The 20,358-nt window shown below is 36.8% G+C and overlaps 1 protein-coding gene across 7 annotated transcripts in view; it reads right to left on the reverse strand.

The window, feature by feature from the left end:
• PLEKHA5 (pleckstrin homology domain containing A5) overlaps positions 1-20,358 on the reverse strand; it is a 230,555-nt gene that overhangs the window by 155,223 nt on the left and 54,974 nt on the right. The window lies entirely within an intron of this gene.

Genomic DNA, 20,358 nt, shown 5'->3' on the forward strand with positions numbered 1-20,358 from the left:
ATTCTCTTTTAGTGACTCTTTTCAAAAAGTTTGAGATTTCACCTAACTTAGAGAATAAAATATAGAATCAGTTACACACAGCTTCAGAAAAAAAGCTCAAGTCTTAGAATGTGCTTTTCCTCCATGGTATCTGAGGTCATCAGGTTTAATGCTACTTTTGCTGGGATCTGGTATCTCAACAAAAGCATCTTGCAGTACAAATATTTACATCAAACTTTCGAAGTGTGGTTGGCTTCTGAGCAACTGCAAGCTCCTAAGATCACACTGTCATGTATTCATGAAACAACTCTGAATTTTAACCAACCACTGGGAAGAAAAACCAGTGGCAACAGGATCTTGAAAATGAGAAATAAACCACAAGTTAGAAACAGATGCTGCCATCACTGCCACCACTTCGTTCTTTGGGACAAACCAATGACACTTTTCAGTACAACACACTGACAAGTCATGAGGTACTGACGCTAGATGTTGCTGATAAAATATTTTTTTAATATTTTATTGCTTTCTCACCCAGATATATCTACAGAAGGCATTTTCCAAAAAAGAAAAAAAGCATTTTGAATTTTAAATATTCAATCGTTAGGAAGATCTCTACAAAATCAGGAGCAAACATTTGAAAGAGTCTTGGGCAGCGGTATACATTTTACATAATAATTTGTTACTGTCTTACAAAAAAGAATTGTAAATTTTAAATCATATTTCCATAAAATAAATGTAATGATCCAGTGACTTTTACTGCAGTGATAAATCCTTAGCACCTACTTAGCATGTGGCAAGATAATGAATAGATCTAATTATACATTATTTTGGCATTCAAGCTGTCTTTTGCTATAGACAATGTTTAGACTATAAGAAAATCTATCATGTTTTGCTAGAAAAACAAAAAAACAAAACCATACATGAAATAATTTTGCTGCTGAATAATGGTCTTATAGAAAAATTTTAAAAAATATTTCACTACGTAAATAAAAAAATGGGGATGGGGTATAACTATTCCTGCATTCTGCTAAAAGATAGAAAAATAAATATTTCTTAGTGCTCCTTTCCCCAAAATCAAAACTCATTTTTTTCCAACTCTGCCTAAGGATATTGTTAATCAGATAGTTAATAACTTTATTACAAAATTTGTAATTAAAAAAAATCTGCTCCCTTTGTTCATTCACTCAATCATTCATTCCACAAATATCTACTAAGCATTAACTATGAACCAGACACTGTTCTACGTGTTACACACAACAGCAGTAAAAAGGTCTATGCTCTCATGGAGCATACATTCTCATGGGGGAATGAAACTCAATAAACAAAAAGACTACTTGAGATAGTGGAAAAGGATTATGCAAAGAACTAAGACAGGTTCAATGACTCAGTGAATGGATTGTCAGGAAAAGCCCCGAGGGAGCAACAATTAAACACTGACTTAATGTCACAAAAAGGGGGAAAGAAATCTGGATAGAGAGAGTGGACAGTTAGTTTAAAGGCTCTAAGCCTCCTGGCATATCTGAAAGAGATGAAAGAAGGCCTTTGTGACTAGAGTATGGTAGGATGAGAGGAAAACAGTTGTAGAAGTAGAAAAGTCAACTGGGGTTAGATTTATAAGTCAGATAATGAACTTTGGATTTTATTCTAAGTGCTATGGAAAGCCACTGGAAGACACTGACAGGATCTGAATTACATTTTTATACTTTAAGAAAATGAATCTAGCCAGTGTGGAGAATGGATTGTAAAGGGTCAAGGGTGAACAAGCAGGGGAAAAGCAAAGAGGCTGCCACAGTTGTCTGCGTGAAAGATGATGGTGGCAAAGACGGGAGGTGTGGCAGAGATGGAGAGAAGTGAGCAGATTTGGGATACGTTTTGGAGGGGAGGAAGTGTCAACGGGGCTCACTGATGATAGACTGGAGGGGAGGTGGGGTGATGTTAAGTGAAGGAAAGAGAAAAACTGAGGATGACTGCAAAGGCGGCAAAGTTGTTTTTTTCTGACTGTATATATTAGACACTGTATGAAGAGGTCAGTGAAAGTGGAGATCAGGAAAGAGGTGGAGATGAAGATTTATGGCTGACTGGCATATGGTGTACAAACAGCCTTGGAAGTGAATGAGGCGACTTACACACACACACACACACACACACACACACCCCACACCAGATAGACTCTGTGACTTCAACAATGCCAACTGTGTGCCTAGTCCTATGCTCAGTGTATCTGTGGGAAAAACAGATCTTTGTCTTCAGGGAGCTTCTATCAGAGAAGACAAGTGCAAACATAATAAACGATGTAGTACATTAGAAGGTGGTAAGTGCTATGAAAGAAAAACTAGAGTGTGGCTCAGGAGTGTGGCTAGGGTAGTGAAATTAAACAGGGGTCAGGATAAGCATCATTCAAAAGGTGAGACATGAGCAAAAAGGGAACAAAAAGACAGGCGAGGAAAAGGTCAGTGTTAAGACCCTGAGGTAGGAATACATAACATCTTCCAAAATAAGTATTGCCGACATATTTGAAAAATAGCCAGAACAGTATGGGAGACTGGTCTGAATGGAAGACCAGTAGGATCGGAGCAGTGAGAAAAGGGCCAGAAAAGGAATGGTCATGAAAGCAGCATGAAACCCACAAGGGTATGATGTCATAGAAGTCAGGAGAAAAGGGTGTTAAGGTCCAACGATGCTGAATGTTGCCAAGAAGTAAAGTGAGATCTGAACAGAGAGGTCCCTAGTGTTGGAAGTGCAGTGTGGAGTCAGTGGGGAAGAGAGCTAACTCTACAGAAGGGCAGAGAAGGAGGGACAGCTGGCAGGAGGGATATTCACTTCTAAACGTAATAGGACAGGTTGGCTCTCGGGATTTAACTAAATTAGTACTCTATCACAGCCAGTGAACAAGGATTTGAAAGTTTTAATTATGTCAACATGGTCAATCAGTACTAGAATCCAAAAAACTCATTTTATTTTCTCATTCAATTACAAACTATGAAAAAAAGTCACTTCTCTCTAAGCTATTTCTCTAAAAAGAAACAGAGAAAACAAGTTAAAAACTCATAAGCCAGAGTAGCAGCTTTGGCAGCAACACGATAGCAGCCACCATTTGTTGAGACCCACTCTGGGTGTTGTGGATATGTTATTCGTCTTTTGTTTGTACAGGAATATTGTCACAGAGGTTTTACTATTCATACTGTGTTATAAGCAAAGGTAAAACAGGGTTTCACTGCTAGGAAATGGCAGGAAGGGATTAGAAGGAGCTTATGCTTTTTCTACTTTGCCACAGTGTCTCTCTTTTATTCACACCTGCTTAGAATAAGAGATCACATAGGGGTAGGTTTTCTTCTTGCTTTGTAAGAGACACTCTTGATAGCTAGATATGGTATTTTTTATTCTTTATGACACCAGGAATTACGTTAGTTACCTTAATGCTCTATTGGAAAAATTACAAATTACTTGTTGACAGTTCGTGGTTCAAATTTTTTCACTATATGCATTTAACATATACAAGATTTTACAGTCTAAAGACCTATGAAAAATCTACTATTAAATTGTCTTTATGTGTTAATTGAAAACATTTGATTGAAATAGTTAATCCTTAATCAGTACTGACATATAAAATATAATCTCTGTTGACAACTGAGAAAGGAAGATAACAGATTTTTCAAAAAGTTTAGAAAAGACTGACAAAATCTCACATTGTAGAAACAAAATATTCTTCAAGAAATCAGACTCAATAAAATACTGTTCAATGTCACGGAAAAAAACATAACTATTGCTTTTTGAAAACTGAAACTAGATAGATACACTTCAATCATCTCAATTAGTGTAGGTAAGGCAAACACCAGATGCTCATTAAGCAAAGTTATATAAATAGCAACAAAGAGAGAGAAAGATGCCAAAGTAAACAGAATAATCAATAGAGAATGGCTTCACAAATTAAAGTTCATCTGTAGTATGGAACACATCATACAGCTGTCAAAAATAATAGCAGAAGTATGTGTACTGCCATGGAAGACATCTATGATATACATACATTATTTTTTGTGTGGGTGTGTTTATGTGTGTATATACACACATACATATATACACACATATACACACACACATACACACATATACATAGATATATACCTAAAAGGCAGGTAACAGAACAGTATATGTTAATAGCCTAGATAAAGGCTACTTTTTTTTTTGAGACACGGTCTCTCTCTCTCTCACCTAGGCTGGAGTGCAATGGTGCAATCTCGGCACACTGCTGCAGCCTCCACCTCCTGGGCTCAATCAATCTTCCCACCTCAGCTCCCAGAGTAGCTGAGACTACAGGTGTGTGCCACCACACCCGGCTAAATTTTTGTATTTTTTTGTAGAGACAGGGTTTCGCCATGTTGCCCAGGCTGGTCTCGAACTCTGGACTCAAGTGATCCGCCTGCCTTGGCCTTCCAAAGTGCTAGGATTACAGGAATGAGCTATCACTCACCCAGTCTCCTTACTTTATATCCTTTTGTGCTATATGAATTGTTCTGATAAGCATGTATTAGTTATGTACTTAACAACTAAAAAGAAAGAAAAGAAATGGGGGAAAAAGAGGTTGTGGGAGGAAGGGAAAGGAAATAAAAAGGGAAATAACAGAAGCCAGGAATAAGATGACAGGTACACATGCTAGCAAGGTGGTATGGAGAGATCTGGAGTGTGATGGTTCAGGTTCAAGTCCTAGTCCTGTTACTAACTTTGCGCAAGTTAAACTCCAAGGTTCAGAGGTTTCGTTTATTTAATAGTCTTACTACAGTAAGACTATTTCTCACCCTACAGAATTATTGTGAACATTACCACGAGAAAAATTTTGAAATGTGACAAATACAGTGTCTGATACAGTATAAATACCCAATAAATGGTAGCTAGTTTATGTTTTGAAATTAAAATGCTAAAGAAAACAGCTTTACCTGTAAATCATTTGCTTTCTATAACCTTAAAGTATATTTGATATAAACCCTTTTCATTAGTTTTAAAAAGTAGGTAGTAATGATGATCACAAAGCCAGTTCAGTAGAATATATGCTGGTGGTACTATTAGAAATGTATTTCATCTGAGATTTCCAATTCCAGCTTTAGAAGTCCCTAGAGCACTTGTCCTTGTTCATACAACTCTGAATCCGAAATCTGTGCCTCTTATCCAGAGATTTCAATATTCAATTTGTCTGTATAATAAAACTGGTAAATACCTGTACCTCCTGAAGTCACTCTGCAGTAGATAGGTAAAAGGCGGATATTAAGGAGGGGCACATTCTCTAGACCATTCTTTCATATTTAAAAAAAATCAGTTGGTAGGGATGTAAATTTGTACAACCTCTATGGAAATCAGTATGAAGATTTCTCAAGGAACTAGAAATAGAACTATCAGGCAATCTAGCAATCCCACTCCTGGGTATCTATCCAAAGGAAAAGAATTCATTATATAAAAAAGATACATGCACTTGTATGTTTATTGTAGCACCATTCACAATAGCAAAGATACAGGATCAATCTAACTGTCAATCAATGGAGGACTGAATAAAGTTAATGTGCATATACACAATGGAATACTATTCGGTCATGAAAAAGAATAAAATCATGTATTCTGCAGCAACATGGATGGAACTGGAAGTCATTATCTTAAGTGAAACAACTCAGACACAGAAAAGACAAATACTGCAGTTCTCACTTATAAGTGGGAGCTAAATAATGCGTACACATGGAAGCAGAGTATGGAATGAAGGACAATGGCGACTGACAGGGTTTGGATATTTGTTCTAACCCAGTCTCATGCTGAAATGTAATCCCCAAGGTTGGAGGTGAAGCCTGGTGGGAGGTGTTTGGATCATGGCGGTGGATCCCTCATGGCTTGGTGCTGTAGTAGCAACAGTGAGTGAGTTCTCATGAGATCTGGTTGTTAAAAGTGTGAGGCACCTCTCTTCCTGCCATTCTTTTAAAGCTCCTGCTCTGGCTCTGTGACATGTCTGCTCCCGCTTTGCCTTCTGCCATGAGTAAAAGCTCTGTGAGGCCTACCCAGAAGCAGAGTAAACGCCAACAACATGCTTGGACAGCCTTGCAGAACCATGAGCCAATTAAACTTCTTTTCTTTATGAATTATCCAGCCTCAGATATTTCTTTATAGCAATGCAAGAATGGTCTAATACAGGGCCTCAGATGGATGGGAGGGTAGGAGGAGGGTGGATAACGGGAGGTTGCTTGGTAGGTATGATGTGCTGGGAGGCTGTCTGGTGGGTACAATGTGCGTTGCTCCAGTGATAGATGCACACTGAAGGCCCTGATTTTACCACAGTGCAATACATATCAATGTAGTAAAACTGTACTTGTACCCTATGATTACATACAAATTTAAAAAATCAAAACTCTAAATCAGAAGAAATGTCCAAGTATAAAATTCATACCTAACTTTCCATTTGAAGTAAGAAATTGATTAAAAATTTAAACTGCCTTCTCACAGCAACCTAATTTAATCAACATTATTTGCTTTTAAAATCTTGGCTTCATGTGTTCCCAACATGGAGAATTACCTTAATAATCATAAAGTATCTTAATAAACAAAGTCTTACCTAATGAAGCATCATTCTTGTGAATTTTACTATCATATACCCCTCTTCTAAGTACTAAGACTTTCCTTCTTTAAAAATCAAAACCAGGCCGGGCGTGGTGGCTCAAGCCTGTAATCCCAGCACTTTGGGAGGCCGAGATGGGCGGATCACGAGGTCAGGAGATCAAGACCATCCTGGCTAACACGGTGAAACCCCGTCTCTACTAAAACTACAAAAAACTAGCCAGGCGAGGTGGCGGCGCCTGTAGTCCCAGTTACTCGGGAGGCTGAGGCAGGAGAATGGCATGAACCCGGGAGGCGGAGCTTGCAGTGAGCTGAGATCTGGCCACAGCACTCCAGCTTGGGTGACAGAGCGAGACTCTGTCTCAAAAAAAAAAAAAAAAAATCAAAACCACATTAATATTGCATCCTCTTATGTTTAAAGTTGACTTACACGCTACTGTCCTTGGATTTATGCACCTCATAAACACTCCAAAACCTAATCTACAATTTAAAAGTCTAAAATCTGAAACAGGGGTCAACAAATTTATTCTGTACAGGACCAGATAGTAAATATTTCGGGCCTTGTGGACTGAACAGTCTGTCAAAACTATCAACGTTGCTACAGTGAGAAAGTCGCCATAGACATTACATAAACAAATGAGTATAGCTACATTCCAACAAAGCTTTATTTACAAAAACAGGCAGCAGGCTGGATTTGGTCCACAAGCCACAATTACTGACCCCTAATCTAAAGTATTAGTTAAGTAGAATGTCTATGATAGTCTTATCACTCCTTAAAAGTTTATTACCACAAGACTCTGACCAATTATTTACTAGATCATTTCACTTATTAACAATTAGTATTACTAATTTTAGTAAGAATAAATTCTTTTATTTATTTCTTTTTTTTTTTTGAGACACAGGGTCTGACTCTGTGGTCCATGCTGCAGTACAAAGGTGCCATCTGGGCTCAATGCAACCCCTTCCACCTCCCAGGTTTAAGCAATTCTCCTGCCTCGGCCTCCTGAGTGGCTGGGACTACAGGTGCACGCCACCACACCCGGCTAAATTTTTTTTGTATTTTGAGTAGAGACAGGGTTTCAACTATGTTGGCCAGGCTGGTCTTGAACTCCTGATCTCAAGTGATCTGCCTGCCTCGGCCTCCCAAAGTGCTGGGATTACAGGTGTGAGCCACTGTGCCAGGCCAAGAGTAAATTATTTTTTCTATTCTTATAATTTCATTAGGGTTCTCCTTAATATTTAATTTTTCATAATTCCACATTTCATTAACTAAAGTGAACTTAATCAGTCTTTCCTCATGAATCTCATTTTCTAAAATTTGTCCTTTTTACACCTTTGACTTCTCTCCAAGTTTCCTACGAAAAGTAGAAATGTCAGCACTTCTCTGTAATTATCTGCTTTTATAAAATTCAAAAGTAAAGCAAGCATTTACATGTTTACTTTTTCCTTCATTAAAATTAAAAATAAAATACTAAAAAAATTTTTTTAAATTCAAGTCAACTGTTCATAATAAAGATATTCTTTTAAAGTATGGTAGCTAGCCTCTAAGATGACCCTCAATGATCCCCAGCCTATACATGGACTATACAAGGGTATGCACACCCTTGTATAGTCCCCCCCTGCAATGAATCAAGACTGGCCTTTTTCACCAATAAAATATGACAAAAGTGACACCCAAAGTTAAGTCATAATGGCAGGGCAGCTTCTGCCTTGCTCTCTTGGGCTTGGTTACTATGGACAAAGCCAACCACCATGTCATGGGTCACGCAGCCTTGTGCAGAAAAACCAACTACCCACCCTCAACCTCAACTTACCAGAACACGGATCCTCCAGCATAGAGCGTTTCCAAGCTTCCAGAGACTAAAGTCTTAGGCTCATAAGGCTCATAACAACCTCGTAAGAGAACCCTGGAGCCAGATCCTCCAGCCATGGAGCTTTCAAGCTTGCAGAGACTAAAGCGTTAGGCTCATAAGGTTCATACAACCTCATAAAAGAATCTGAGCCAGAACTACCTAACCAAGCAGCTTGAGAATTCCTGACTCACAGGAACAGGGGGGAATGTTAATAAATGATTATAGCATTATGTTTGGAGGTAATCTGAGAAAACAGTTGATATTCCTGTATCTAATTAGGTTACAACATATCTTATTTTGTATAACTGAATATTTCGGTTCTTGGCAGCAGCAGTTGAAAAACAATCATCTATATTGCAGTAAGATGAGTTTAGGGGACAAGACTGACAACAACAACCACCAATTAGGCTGCATGGTAGTGATGGATGCTAGGCTGTTCATTCAACAACACTCAACATTAACTCAAAGCATTCAGTGTGGGAAGCTGTGTGCCAGGCTATTAAAGTATTAACAGTTTGATTTCTACATACTGGTCTATGACCCACAGTTATATGCAAGAAACAACCCCTACTTGACTCCCATTCTTGCCCATGTAAATCTCACTGTTTCACAGGGCACTGTGTTTTTAAATCTTGGTCTGACCCATTAGTGGACAATGATGTTTGCTACCAGTACTTTAAAATAACAAAACAGAAGAGAAGGTATAGGTGGCAAAGAGAAGAAAGTATTTTCATTTTAGTATTATATAAAGTGGACAGTGGATCATCCAATAATATTTATTTCTTATTGTGGGTAATGGTCAAAAAAAATTAAAATAAATGACATAAAATACCAAATATGTTTGTATCATAGGAAACTAATTAGTCACCACAGTCATCCAGTTAGCCGTCAGCTCATTTTCCTTTTCCAACTTCTCTTTTGCCTGCCCTTTAAATAGCTGGGCTTCCCTGCTCATTTTGTTTTCACACTGATATTTTTAAATTCCCGTGAAAACTGGCTCTGGCTCAGTTGCTTTTTTCCTAATCTCAGATCTGCTTATCTTGAGAGGGTTGAGAATAGGAAAGTCTCTTCTCTTTTGGGACATTCCATTTAAAACACACCTAATGGTTGTCTCACAAGAGTAAGGCAAGTAATAAAAGGAAGATCAGATAGGGAACTTGCAATAACACTGAGATAACTGAAATTTCTGGCTACATGAATCATTTTCAGTTCTCCAACATGCTAGAAATAATTAGATATGCTGGGCTTTCAAGGTTAATTTTTAACTCTAGAATGTCCAAGCAATAATTGTACTTCCTACTAAGACTTTAAGATTATTATCACCCATGTGCAGCACGTAAAGCTCTCTGATTTCGTGACGAGGGCCACAGATGTAGTACACATCTGGAATGCAGTAAGTTATCTCCCAGCTTTCTCTCCTGCAGCACGTGGCACAGTGCTTTGCATTAACCTGAATAAATGAGTATCTTTTAAAAAAATTATTTGGGGAATTGAAAGACCAAAAAAGGAAATATTTATCCAACTGATAATTCATTTACTTATTTGCAATGCTTCAAGAGAAAGGCATTATTATCCATAAGGAAGTTTTCCTAGCTTTAAACCAGTATTTCTATCACTGAAAATATAATTACCAGTAAATATAAAAATGTATATTCCTAAAACTTTTAAGCAAGAAAGGAGGATTCAAGATTGGTTTTTTTCCTATCAAAGGTAAAGTAAGCTGACACTAAAAGCAAGACTTCAAAGAGTAAGACTCAGCTGAATAATAACTTTCAAAATATACGACACAAGGAGGAAATGAAGATGCAACATGTTGTAAGCAGATTTTAACAATTAATAAAGAAACAGATTAATGTCTTTGGAAAAGCATAGAAAAGCAAGTAACCAAATTCCACTAGAATGAGATCAAGAATAGAAAGGGGGGGCATTAAATCACAAAAGCTCTAATGAAAGGAAAATTCTGGCTGCTGTCAAAAGAGTCTTTTCCTAAGCAACATTCCCATTTTTATTAATTTTTCAGAAAGGAGTTATTTATGTCAATAAAATTTTAGCAGTTATGTCACCTAGTCCTATCACTGGTCTACACAAGACTCGACAGCAGTCTGTTTAATGGTCTGAATAGCATGAATATGTTGGTAAGTGTCAAATTCATTCTCCTAACCCATTCCTGAGTTCCAGACTGGTATACCAAACTTCCTGCCTGAAATTTCCATTGGCTTTTCCACAACCATCTCAAACTTAACCTACCAAAAACGAATCTCTTGTTGATCTCCAACCTTCAATCCACAACTCCTCCCTGAGCCCCTGCCCTTTCCCCCAAAAGAACATTTTTTCCTATTTCTAAGCATCAAATCAGCTGCAACAATTCAGGGACAGTGCCTGTTTTATTCATCACTGTGACCCCAAAAGCTACCAGAGGTCTTGGTGTATAATAAAAACTCAATAAACATTGGCTTTCTTTTACATTTAATCCCATTTACCGTTAAGTATATATAATGCCTTTATACATAAATTATAAATGCAAACAGACAATGACAAGGTAAAATAAAAAATGAATTTAATTTGAAAAAGGAATATAATCTAAATCAACATAATATGTATCATAAATCTGTTCTTTTGTCTTTAGGGATTACAAGTTTATTAATACAGTACTTTCATAAGTTGAATCTACAAAATAAGACCTTAAAGGTAAACAAGCATCATGGTCTGATACAGTTATTCCATTGAAATATTTACTCTAAGTTGGCCATTGCCAGAAGCATCAATAAAATTTCAGAACTGGGAACATCATTTCTAATCTAGTATGACTGAAATCTTTACATGAAACACAGATTAATGAAATTTTAATATTTTAAATTGTTCTTATCTTCCTATATTTTCTTTCTCATACATTCATTATACTAGAAGTATAATTTTGTCTTTCCAAAGCGAAAATAACATGCTGACCTCAGATTTTATTTATGAAAAAAATGTATTAGGATGAAAGAAAAAGGAGGGAAATAACAATTTGGGGGGAAGATAGGAGCAGAGAGGATTGGTAACTTTAAATTGCCTTTGTAATTCTACTTCGAAGTCCTTATGTCCTTAATATTAAAGTAAAATTCTAGTCTGGACACTTCTTTACTCTCAACTCTATTTGTACCTGCTCTTGACAACCTAGTAATGTTCAAACCTGCATATGTGTGAAGTGGCCACACTTTGCTTACCACCCAATCAACTTCATTTTTTTCTATTTTTCATAATGACCTTGATGAGAATGGCAATGTTCCAACAGGTGGCAGACCAAAAATGGTTTTCATTGCTTGAAGAAAAAAACACAAATATATAAGTAATTTGTTAAAGAATCTTAGCAAACAAGTAGTCGTTTCTGTGAAGCTTGGTCAGCCACCACTTACCAAGCACTTTATCTGAAGAAATGTTTCTCACCCAACTGGGAAAGAAACATAAATTGAAACAGATCACATTAAAAAAAAAATTTAAATGGTCTAGTTTCATTTTCATAAAAATATGTTCCTGTATGTTACCTTTATGGGCTCTATACCTCAGTAAGGTAGAAACACTCATTCATCTCCATTACCATTCTTCTCCTACTTCTCTAAGCGTTCCATTTAAAAGCATCAGACAGGAACACTGAGGACTCATCTATATTCTAGTCCCTTTCCACACTAAAAAGATCTGACTTTTATATCCAGTAGGATATTGCAGAACCGGCGAAACTTGACCTCTGAGCTAGGTCACTGAAGTCCTTGTGGCTTCTCTTTGCTTTCTCTTGGGTCACTCACTAGGGGTAAAGCCAAGCACCATGACTGAAGAACTGAAGCCACCTGCCAATAACCTGGATCAACCTGGATCAACCTGGAAACGGTTCCTCCAGCCCCAGACAACCCTGCATCTTAACTGTAATTAAGACCAACATCTTAACTATAATCTCCTAAGAGAACCTGAGCCAGAACCACCCAGCTAAGTCAATTCTATAATTCCTGACTCACAGAAACTGAGATATTAAATACTTACTGTTGACTAAGACACAATATTTCCTCAGTTTTCATTCATCATGTGTATTACCAATTTGAATCAGTGTATCTAGAAATTTTAGATTTAGATAGGAAAACACTTTGCAATCCAAACCTGGAGTGCAAAAAGTCAGATCTAGACACAGCAAAAGTGGGCTTTTGGAACTCCATTTGTAAGACCTCACATATGTTAACTTGCTTCTAATGGCCAGAATGCTACTAGACAAGGCACTTTAGAGTGCTGATAAAGACAGTCATACAGAAGATGCTCATTACATGCTTGATAAATCAGTGAACCAATAAATGTAGTTGGAATAAAAGAAACTATAATGCCATGGGTGGTTAGAGTCAGAGTACACACATCTTTGTAATTACTTATTTACAACATCTCTTTCAACCACCAGAGGGCAGAAACAGCATATTGCTATTCCTTGATCTTCTGATTTAACAAAGCATTTAGAAGGAATAAAATATAAATTCTGCACAAAAAGAGAGAGAGAGAAAGGCATCCTTCTTAATAAATAGGAACATATTAAATTTTGCATACAACGCCCAAAAAAGCTTATAGATGAAAGCTCAGTTAGAATATAGGACTTCAAGGGATAGACACAAATCATAAATGGTATTCTAAAAAAGGAAGAAAGCAAAAAACAAGAGGCTGAGAGCTTTAGGTCAGTTTCAAAAAAACATGACTAGAGGGAATGTAGACTGACCTCAATTTAAATCTAAACTTTTTACTCTTACTCCATTTCTTCTAGCTACTAATTAGAAAGCACTTAGTATTATTCTATAGAAAAAAGTAAATTTGGTATACTAAATTCAAGCTCATTTTCAGCTATTCACATGTTATTACAATCCAACTTTCTTGTTCTATTTCATCAAAACGAACAACACTGTGAACCTGCCAGGAGCTACCATCTACTGCTAAGTGCAGTGCCCAGAAAGAAATAATCACCCTCACTGTGGCCAACCTAACTTAGACCTATTATCTGACTGCAGATGTGACAATGCCCTTTGATATTATATATCAAGTACTTCCCAACTGCTCTGTTATTTTTAATGGTACCACCCAGCAAAGTTTATTGAATTATCTTTCTATATATCGTTATTTTCTACTGAATTGAAAGCTTACTCCTAACAAAATTAGCACAGCCATTGTCTTTTTCCTTCAAGTTACCTAACTAAGCTAGAGCCAGGGACAACTAGCCTTATATTAGTATTTTATGGGACTTCTGGCAAATTATGTTGTATGTATGGGTTTATGGTCTGAGTCCTAAGATATACATGCAGTTGGTAATTATATTTATAAGCCTAGAGAGACAGATAACAAATGAAATGCAATCCAATTATTTCACAAAGGATATTCTTATGAAAGACACTGAAGATAAATGTGTTAATTCTTGATTAATCTAAAAGGCATTAATAAAAATATCCCATCCACTCAACTACAATAAATAACAAGATTTTATATGTATGTGTGTGTATTAACTAATTAATGGCTATCCTTGGAACAACTTGATCTTTATTACTTTTTGGTTCATTGGGCCCCTACAGATACAGAGACTCCCAAATCATTTGCATTCTTTAAGATATGTTAAGTACACAGGCATTCTTCAGGGGAATGGGACTCTTCCAGCCTCAATCAATTTGTATCAGAAAATCCAATACAAATTAGCTTAAGCAAAAGGAGGGAACGTATTGGTTCAATTAATTTAAAAATTCAGGAGTAGATTCAGAAACGGCTAGACCCAGAGACTCAACTAATACGATCAAGTGTGTATCTATCTGTCTCTGTTCTTTACCTCCTACCCTTCTCCCTCCTCCTCCCAGGCCATCCCTACCCCACCTCTCTCTGTCTTTCTCTCTGTTATTGCCCCATGAGGACAGCTTTAGGCTGACATCTTTATAGCTTCAAATCCAGCATAAGACATTCTCAATCTCCAAAGCTTAAGGAAAGTCCCAGGATCTAGTCTTACTGGTCCAGCTTACACAATGTGCACACCCCTGGTCAATGACTAGGATCAGGAGGCATGGAACAAATACTGACCAGACCTGAGTATAATAACAAGTACTGAATAAGGAGTTTTTCTCCAAGGTAAATGTGAGTTAGATTCTCAGAAGAAACAGAAGATGGACAGGGCACAAAAGAAATGTATGCCATCTCTGTATCACAGTTTCAAAGAGGTCCATGAATCTCCTCTCCAAAGTTAAGAACCAATGTTAAAAATTTCACAGTTTCAAAAAGGTCCATGAATCTCCTCTCCAAAGTGAAGAACCAATGTTAAAAAAAAAAAAAAGTATAAAGAAGAATAAGCACATTTCTAAAATGTCGATTTAAGTCTAACACTGCACTATATTGCTCACATTTAAGTAACTGATACCTTAATCAAATGCAGTGCCTTACTCTGCCTCCTCAACTTGTAAGCACTGCATTTGTCTCCACTGATGACCTAACAATCACTTCTTGAAGTACTGTTTTGTCTTCTGACTGTGACTTCCAGGACCTGCATTAGTGGAGTTCCACCTCTCTGAGTTTTATAGGTATCCCCCAGTGTCCTCTCCTCTTTTTCTGTCTTATCACTTCTATTCAAATAACTCTCAAACAGTCATTTCCAAGCTAAAATTCTTTGAAAATTCCATTCCCACCTTTTAAAACCAAATGTAGATCTCAAAACCTACAGCCACACTCAAAATATTCAAAACAAACATCACTCTTTTCAACAAAATCAGCCTTTCCTACCTCTCGATCTACCTGTGAAATAATCTGATCATTCAGACATTCTGTCTTCCATGAAGACTTCCTTCCCCTCCCTCCTCACAAGATGGGGGTATGCTTTCACAGCACCCTATCACTGGCATAGTACTTATCCCATTTCATTGTGATGACTGGCTTACTTACTGAGCTCTTACACTAGAATATAAACTCACTAGCAAGGGCATAGCTGTATCTCACATGTACATCCTACATGCCAAGTACAAATAGCCAGGACATAAAAAGTACCCAGCAAATGTTTAATGAGAAAGAGGAAGAGGGATTCATTTTTATGAAAGATCTGTCAGCCAAAAAACCAGATTTTTGGAGGTTTACTATTCAAATAGACTGTGACTTGGTAAATAAGGTCTAGGCAACAAGACTGCAACCAAAATTTATAAAGCAAAAAGTCAGGGAATAGAAAGAAAATTTGAAAATCACTACCTTCTTCTTATCTTTTTCATAGCCATTCCCTGAGGGTTTTTTAAATTACTTTTTAAATAATAATGGTAGATATTAAACACTAGGAAACTCTGTTCCTCCAAAGGACTAAAAACAACAGTCCATCCATAGGCACCCGATGTGGTTTCTGTAGAGGCGTTAACAAATTTTTCCTTATAAGACCAGGCACTGTAAACTTGTTTTGTTCATCTGTGATGAAATGACAACAGCTTTGTTTTGTGGGACTTTTATAGGCTCATGCCTGTAATCCCAGCACTTTGGGAGGCCAAGGCGGGTGGATCACCTGAGGTCAGGAGTCCGAGACCAGCCTGGCCAACATGGTGAAACCCCGTCTCTACAAAAAAATACAAAAATTAGCTGGGCGTGGTGGTGAACACCTGTAGTTCCAGCTACTTGGGAGGCTGAGGCAGGAGAATCATTTGAACCTGGCAGGCAGAGGTTGTGGTGAGCCAAGATCGTGCTACTACACTCCAGCCTGGGCAAGGCTCATCTCAAAAAATAAAAAATAAAAAAAGAAGAAAAAGAAAAAAATGTTTCCTTGTAAGTATCAATTGTCCCAGCTGCTGTCCCTTGAAACACCAAGAGATGGCCTTTTGGGGCAGAGCAGACTGAGAACAACTAACTCAGTCACTGAAACCCAAACCACTTGCTTCTCCGTGACATGCCTCTTAACATTAAAGTGTCATTACAATCTGAATTTTGGTTTGAGAAACTCATTATCAGTTTCTGTGACGCTCAACATATTACTTAATATTCTAAATTTTCTCACCTGTAAAATGATAATACTAATAATTATCCCACAGGGTTGCTGATAATAAGTGAACATGTAGGAAAAGGACCTAAAGCACAGTTGGTGCTCATGAGAGAGAATATATGATAACAGTGGCTCTCTGGAACTCATAGAGGAAACTAAAGTTTGCTGGCTTCACTGAGCTGACACCTCTTTCCAGAGTCAGCTGATAATGATAACAACTTTCTTTAATCTATACAAGGGAGATACTATTTATACTCATTTATCTATCTATCTATGTAAAATACAATAATATTTCCTTCTCATGACTCAAGTTGTATATAATTTTAAACAAACTTGCACATTGAATTCATCCTTGCTGTTTCCCCCACTCTCCTTTTAATCTCCTTTAAGTCAATCATGTTTTGGTGTTTATTTTCACTAGTGGTTTTTAAACTTTAATTAGCAACCAGCTCTGTTTCATTGCTCTTCAGAAATTCAACTCTCAAAAAACGTAAACTTGTTTTGTTCATCTGTGATGAAATGACAACAGCTTTGTTTTGTGGGACCTTTAAAATAAACATTATTGTCTTTGATTTTCTTCTTCAGACTGTTCACACCGACACCAAACAATTGCAGTCTGTGTTGTTTTAGTACATTACACATAACCTTAGAAACCTTATCCTATTCAGTCTGGCATTTGACAGCAAATAAGAAAGTTAAATATGCTATATTTCTAATATTTTACTTATACTTGTTGGGTTCAGTACTTATACTTATTTTTTCTTTGTTTATTTCCAAGCAGCAGACAAAATGTTTCTGGTATTTTATTTCTTCTCCATTACTTCTGTATAATTCTGATGGCAATAATGCAAGGCAACATTAATTCAACGTAAAGCAGGTACTAGAAATATGATAAGGTGGAAGGGTCTAGTCAATGCTACTTCATCTTGCTATTGTCAGAGTACTCAAATTAAGTTAAAAGTACATTTCAACTTCCATTATTAACTATAAGCAAAATTACAAATAACACGAACATTTTCTTAAAACCACCTTGGTTCCATTAAATTTTGTCATTCATTTTAAAGTTCCCATATACAACATTTTTGCAAGAAACTGAAGCTCTTCCTTTAGGAAAGGATTGATGGAAAGGATAAACCGATGAGAATACAGCACAATCAAAAGATTAAAAATGCCAAAACTATTTGTCTCACTGGCAGTAATAAAAGAAAGTAATAGCTTGGATGGGAAAAAACAATCTGCTTCACAGCTCAAATTCTGGAAATGTAAAGAAAAAGTGCCCTCATCTGGCCAAACAAAAAACTTAAAATTTTAGGAGCACGTGTTAACTCTTGCTCAAGAGTAATTTTCTGAGCTTTAACTGGTATATAAATAGGTCTTTAAAAAAGTAAAAATAAATAATAATCCAACAACATAAATTTTTGCTGCCTTTAAAAAACTGTTTGCTGCTAAAAATAACTACTTAAACCATAAGATAGAAAGTAAATTACGTAATATATAATATCTTGAGAGCAAGGACTACGTAGCAGTGATCATCTTTGAGCACACCCAGATCTAGACACAGAATCCTCAGTTTTATTTCTGATGAAGCTAATGAATGTAGTCGAACTGCAGTTGAATACAAATTGTCCCAACCAGCAAAAACATCCTTGACATTACCCATTACCTTACCTTAGTTGTCTTAGATAAATAATTTGTTCTCTAAAGGGCTGTTTTTTTTTTTTTTTTTTTTTTTTGAGTCAGTCTCACTCTGTTTGTTGCCCAGGCTGGAGTGCAGTGGCGTGATCTCGGCTCACTGCAACCTCTGCCTCCCGGGTTCAAGCAATTCCCGACTCTCAGACTCCTGAGCAGCTGGGATCACAGATGCCTGCAAACACATCCGGCTAATTTTTTGTATTTTTAGTAAGGACGGAGTTTCACCATGTTGGCCAGAATGGTCTCAAACTCCTGACCTCAAGTGATCCACCTGCCTAGGCCTCCGAAATTGCTGAGATTACAGGCGTTAGCCACCACACCCGGCCCTAAAGGGCTTTTTAAAATATCAAAATAACAACCAATACAGCCACATTAATACTTCTCAGTATCATCTTTTATTATAGTGAGTTAGGGGTATATTAAGTGGTATATTAAGACTTCAGAATCTTTATTTCAATGTTATGCAATTATTGTGCTTCATTCAACAAGAGATTTCAAAAACTTTAAAAGATAACACATTTTAGGTACTGTTGTTCTACTTCATTTAATCACATTCTTTTCCTTTAATAATCTTATCTTAGCGCTAAATTTAAGTTCCTTTGCAATCTAAGCAGAATTCAATTCTAATTCATACCAGTATTGGTCTGTGGCTATCTAATGTGCTATAGTCTTCCATTTCGTTATACCTAGGTTCAGGTCATCTCAAGTAAATAGTGAAATGTCACTATAGAGTTCTTTTAAATCTGATATTTTCCATTATATTAGAGAATCAAAATTGATTTTTTTTCAATTACTACAAGATAATTAAAAGATTTATATATGTGCTTTTTCAACTATCTGCCATAACTTCAACATATAAAACTTCAGAATGGTGGTTTTGAACCCTGACTGTGCACTGTGGAGTTCTTTAAAAATAGATCCCCAGGCTCCACACCAGAGCTGTCTGACTTGGTGGGTCTCAGGTGAGCTTAGGCTTGAAGCTGTGGCTGATGTTTCTTAGGAGCCGTAGGTGAATATAAAGCACAGTCTGAGGAATCAGCTTTGGAATACAGTTAAAAAAAAAAAAAAAAAAACTATATATTTCAAAGATACACATTTTAAAATATTTATATTACTTCTATAACAAATCATTCAATTTTAAAACTCATATGACCAACATATTTTAAATCACCACTGTATTACATGGGTCTTTAAAAATATAACGGCAACAATCACTGTCAATTTTTTTTTGGCCAAATAATCAGTCATCATATTGGTGAGTTTCTAAAATATACTTGCAGGTGTAAAATTATTTGTGCATCAAAAATAATAACAAGGTGCATTTTAAATACCATTAATCCACAGTATCTGACAAAATTGTTCCCTATCTGCTTATTGCCAATTTAGAACTTTCTAGATTTATCCACAAGACAAATCCCCCTACCTTTTTATTATTTTTCTGTGTGAAGTACCCCAGATTTCATATGCCTCAGCTCGGAGGATGACTCCCCTCATGGGTTAATAGAGGGGTTTTCTGTTGGGCCTGCAAAACAGTCTTGAGAATGAAAATACCCTTGATTACTGGTCAGATGACCTAGTCCTTCAGAGTAGAAATTTAAATCCCAATGGTGATTTAAAGTCTATATTGAGCTGTTAATCCCTTTTAGACTCAAAGAGCACACACACACAATAAACCTCTAAGCTGACAGTTTGAGATTTGCTTACTACCTCTGGCATTTCCGTGCTCTAAAAAATAATCACAAGCATACTGCACCTTGACACAAGGTATGAAAAGTAAGTATAACATTAATCATGTGTGTGTTTTGGGGGGACCCTGAAAGACTTTTGTTTACAAGTCTTTCCATACAAATTTATCCTGTTAGCCAGGCGTGGTGGTGCATGGCACATGCTACTCAGGAAGTCCTAGCTACTCAGGAAGCTGAGATGGGATCTTGAGTCTAGGAGCTGAAGTCCAGCCTGGGCAACATAACGAGACCCTCTCTCTTTAAAAAATATTTTTCTAATTTTTTTCAGTATCTCTAATTTTTAGCTAAAAAAGGTTATTATTGTGAGTCCTCACAAATGACAGGCTAACTTGCAGCTACTTAATTAACTCACCTGTAATTACTGCAATAAACCCACCCCTCCCCCATATACGAGGGAAAAACTTACACTCTAAACATTTATATTTAACTAACACTTCACTGTTTAGTTTTTTCTTTTCTGAGATGGAGTTTCTCTCTTGTTGCCCAGGCTGGAGTCCAATGGTGCAATCTTGGTTCACCACAG

This window comes from Rhinopithecus bieti, unplaced genomic scaffold (assembly GCF_001698545.2).
Source record: "Rhinopithecus bieti isolate Rb0 unplaced genomic scaffold, ASM169854v2 scaffold_15769, whole genome shotgun sequence".
Lineage (NCBI taxonomy): Eukaryota > Metazoa > Chordata > Mammalia > Primates > Cercopithecidae > Rhinopithecus > Rhinopithecus bieti.